Genomic DNA, 5,439 nt, shown 5'->3' on the forward strand with positions numbered 1-5,439 from the left:
ATTTTTTTATTTTGTACAAACAAAATAAATATATTGAAAAATATAAAAATAATAAAAAATTATACTTCAAATGTTAATTTAGTATCAAAAACGTTAAATATTTGAGTAGCCCAAGACATAGCCAAAGATTGAAGCGCCACAGCACTGGCGAAAATTTAAATTTGCTGACTGGAATTCTTTCGGATGATTGACGTTCCGGATGATTGACTTTCGGAAAATCAACGCTCTACTGTATTCCTGTCAGAGAAGTAAAATTCTGTCGTTATGTTTAAATCTTTTGTTTAGTTCTCCTTAATATATTTCAATAGAAATGTTAAACAAAATATAAGACCATACAAAAACTTAGCTTAAAACATTTAATCTAACAATCGAAAAGATAAGTCAAGCTAAATAATTCTATTAATAACGTATGACAATATACTATTTTTCTTCTTTGAAAAATCATTTACTTCATGATTGAATTTTATAATATTTTTCTTTCTTTTTAAGTAAACTGTACGAAATAAAACGACACTTTCGACTAGAAAATTTGTCGCAATTTAAATTTTTATAGACTTTATTACTTTCAAAATCCTCTTAGTTTAAAAACGGTATTTAATAGTAACGATGTGTTATTTTTAACAAGTAAAATATTTCATTTTATTTTTCATTATTCAAAGTATTTTTCAAACGAATCTTTTTTGTTTATGATTATAAATTCTCATATTTAAGATAGTATAGTATAGTATACACATTATAATGTATAGGTCTATACATTAAATTGTATCATTATTTTTCTATTTTCATTTAAACTGATTTCTATTTATCTCATTTTGTTGGAATATTTTTATAGTTTTATATTATAATAATATATAATAAAAATAAAAAACTTCATTCTCAAATAAGTAATCTATTTAAATTTCAGAATTCTAAGTCCAAAAATCTTAGAAAAATGATTTCATCCTTTCGGTTTTTTTTAATTCAGCCATAAATAAATATTAATAACTTCCTCTCAGAAAACTTTAAAAAATAAAGAACTAATAACATATTTAAAAAGTCATTAAATTAAAAAAAACATTATTTAANGTGGAATAACTTGCAACTTCAAAATTTTAAGTGTCTTCCTTTTCCTTATTATAGTCTTGCATTATAATAGTGCAAGAAAAAGACAATTCTTTCAGCCTTATTCTGCAAATACATCTCTAAAGTGCTCATAAGATTTCACAATACTTCACTGAATTGATTGGTTCTCCTTTTACATACAACTTTCCGATGCTAAAAATTCAAGAACTAATTAAGTCTATGTAAGGAATGAGGAAATATGTTTACATTTAATGTAACTGCACAGCAATCGTAACACAATGAACTGAGACTTTCCACAATATTACACACTAATGACTACTAAACGGTGATAGGCACATCTTTCTGACCCTGAACCTGATGAAATGCTATATTATTTATCAATTAACCCCTGTTCAAATCCTTGTCAAAATTGTCAAGATAATCAGCTATCTTGATTTAATTTTTAAATAATAAAAATTCATTCACTTTTTAACAAATGAATTTATGAGGAAATTTTAATCATTTCACTCAAACTCATTTTAAACCTGTAAAAAATTTTTAAATGTTTTTATTGCGCTTCTTTCTGTTTTTATATTCATAATGAAACAAACACTTTCATAGTAATAATTTTTGCTATAAATCTGATGGCTTTCCATCTATAATGAAACTGTATTAAATTGTCCGTAATTTCTGTAAAATGTTATCATGTTTATTTACTGAAATAATTCAAAACTGTATAAAAAGAATATCAATGATACTTTATATTTTATTGCTATACTGAAATTATATTTATATATGAATTAATTAATGAAAAATTTTTATTATTTTCATAACCGTTCCATTAATAATTTTCTTGATTATTGATTCTATTTTAGACAAAATACTTTTTGTTATTCGACCCAGCACAGTTATCATTTAAACTAAATAACAGATACTCCACTGAATGAGAAAGTTGGTACTGTTATCCTTCGCTAAACGTTAGCAATCCTTTTCTGAAATTAAGTCGTTTTGCAGAAAAACGTTAACCAGTATCCTATTTTCCATTATTTTAAGTCAATGGATCTCAACCGTTGTTCAGCGAGACTTAGGTGTTCCGCGAAAAAAGATTTTCAGGCTTTTATTACAAATTTATTCCAATGTACTACAACATATTACTTTATTCGTAGACAATTCCATGTTTCTATTTTATTTAATACAGTAAAGTTTAGTTTATTGCTTCATTGTTTCGTAAGAAATAGTAAACACGGAATTGTTTATCGATTTTTAAATATCAAAAATTGATAGAACAGTGGTTCTCAACCACTGTTGTAAAAGTTAAAATATATTAATAGTGGCAACCCAAAACTCCTAACTCTAACTAATTTCTAAAACCTTAACTAAAATAACAATATAATCTCTATATACATATATATAAATACTATGTAATGTTAGTTGTGTGTGTATGTATGTATGTATATATACATATATACAATAACTCATATATATATATAGTTAGTGTTGTAGTTAGTTCTACAATACGCAAGACCTGTAAAGAATCGATCTACAAAACGAAAATTGAAACTACGAGAAGTAATGAAAGAAAATGATTTCCCTATAAACACTTGGATCTACAACACGTGGGGATGTAAAGGTGTGGTTATAAAAGAAAAAAACGAAAAAACATTTCGCAATATCAGAAGAGAAGCTTCGAGATCTGGCAACATTGAAACAGAAGTTTCGAGAAGGGGAAAAAAGAAGGACCACGTGTTAACGACAGAAATCAAAAGGCGGTAAGAGAAACTTTACATATATATATACTGTTTCTTATATATATATATATATAGGGGAGACCGGGGCAACTTCGGCATGCGGGGCAAGTTTGTCAAGCGCTTTTTTTTAAAAACAAATTAAAAGGAGACTTTGGTTATAGGTTAGGCAGTTGNAGGATTATCTGTTTACATTTTCCACCGTTGGAAATTACGAAAGAAACCACGAGACAGATCTAGAACCTCAAAAATGGATAGAGTAGTTAGTTCTACAACACGCAAAACCTGTAAAGAATCGATCTACAAAATGAAAATTGAAACTACGAGAAGTAATGGAAGAAAATGATTCCCCTATAATCACTTGGATCTATAACGCGTGGGGATGTAAAGGCGTGTGTTATAAAAGAAAAAAACAAAAAAACATTTCGCAATATCAGAAGAGAAGCTTCGAGATCTGGCAACATTGAAACAGAAGTTTCGAGAAGGGGAAAAAAAGAAGGACCACGTGTTAACGACAGAAATCAAAAGGCGGTAAGAGAAACTTTACATATATATATACTGTTTCTTATATATATGCCTTTTGATTTCTGTCGTTAACACGTGGTCCTTCTTTTTTTCCCCTTCTCGAAACTTCTGTTTCAATGTTGCCAGATCTCGAAGCTTCTCTTCTGATATTGCGAAATGTTTTTTTGTTTTTTTCTTTTATAACACACGCCTTTACATCCCCACGCGTTATAGATCCAAGTGATTATAGGGGAATCATTTTCTTCCATTACTTCTCGTAGTTTCAATTTTCATTTTGTAGATCGATTCTTTACAGGTCTTGCGTATTGTAGAACTAACTACTCTATCCATTTTTGAGGTTCTAGATTTGTCTCGTGGTTTCTCTCGTAATTTCCAACGGTGGAAAATGTAAACGGATAATCTTGTTGTTATTCCTACAATTGTCACCAGACCGACAATGATTCCTATTAAAATACTCGTTGTTAGAAGACTAGAGGTCGATTTACTCAAACATTTGCTACTATCTGTCAAACAGATGAAATTTGTTGAATTATCTTGAAGGACATTCAGATCTGAATTGGATAATTCATCTGGTAATGTCTCTCTTAACGTTTCTTGTACTTTTCGATTTCTGTCTTTCAACCCAGTTAATCTTCAATATTGTTCATTTTTGTTCCTTTTTCGTATTGAGAACCATTTTTATTTGTATTGTTACCGTTTCTTTCATTAATACTTTTAAAAAATTGGCCATTTTGTATTGTGTCCCCGATTTTGATTTCACTTAATTCATTTTGCTGAACACTTTCTTCGTTTGTCTCTTTTATCCATTTTATGATTCGTTTCCTCGCGATTTGTCCCCACTTTTTTACTTTCGCTTCGCTCTTCGCTGTTTTCGGCCTCAGCGAGATTTACTTTTCCCTTCCGTTCAGGCGATTTTCGCTTATTCCAACAGTCTCGAACCCAATGGAACCTATTTCGGTATCACAAACTCTCATAAATCTTACAAGCGTTTTGCTTTCTTTTGTGTTCCGAATTAAATTCTTTCGTCCCGTAACCAAAATTACTCCTTGTGGACTTATTGATTCGTTTTTGTTTTAAATTTTCTTCGATTCTCAGGCTTATTTCATAAAATTCTACAAAAGTTTTTGATCTTGCGGTTACGAAATATTCTGCCATTTCTCGGGATAACCCTTCTATCATTAGCGGTATTATTTGGAAGTTTTTCAATTGTGATAACTTACCTATTTTTTTCCTTCGAAATAATTTTTTATTCCTATTTTTGGGTTATATTTTAACCTTACGAAATCCATGATAGGCTCGGTGGCTTGTAATCCGAATCTCTCCACAAAAGTCGGTTTTAATTCTTCCCAACATTGATTGTCCGAGTGCTCAATGTACCAATTTGGGGCTTTATCTTCTAGGTAATCTCCCATTAACATTATTTTATCTTTTTTGTTCCAAACCATATATTTGGCCACAGTTTCGAATCTCTTCACCCAATTTTCTACCTTAAGCGTGTCGTTATTGCCCGAAATATTTGAATTTTTAGCTTACATGTTTTCGGGGATTGCGTATCCTCTACTTTCCTAATAATCCGTTCCGAATACGGTTCATCGTCTCTATAACTTATCTTTTTCTTTGGTTTCATCCAATCCATTTGTAAACTTTTTTCCCGCCTTTTGATTGCTGTCGTTAACACGTGGTCCTTCCTTCTTCACCTTCTCGAAACTTCTGTTTCAGTGTTGCCAGATTTTTTTCTTTTATAACCCACCTTTACATATATGAGTTGTAAACTATCATATCATATTTGGATATAAAATATAAAATACTTAATACATCGTTTACCCCAGATACCAAACAATTAATACCAGGAAACCACCTAATGATTTGTAGAAATTTCAGTTATTTCAGTTCATTATTTATTTTAAAATAAAGTTTATTGGGTACAGATAGTTTAACAATTAAACGAGATGATCTGAGCAGCGATCGGCTGCAACTAGAACTTTAGTCTTAAACTTTGAAATGACGAAGTTTGGCCTGAATTCTATCCTTCAATTTCTTCGAGAATCCAGATTGCCAGCCATTTTCATAAATTTTTTCTTCAGTTGGGACCAACATCTCTGAATCGGTCTCAGTTGTGGGTTGTTTG

This window comes from Centruroides sculpturatus, unplaced genomic scaffold (genome assembly GCF_000671375.1).
Source record: "Centruroides sculpturatus isolate CEXI.00-Female unplaced genomic scaffold, Cexi_2.0 scaffold934, whole genome shotgun sequence".
In the NCBI taxonomy this organism is placed as follows: Eukaryota; Metazoa; Arthropoda; class Arachnida; order Scorpiones; family Buthidae; genus Centruroides; species Centruroides sculpturatus.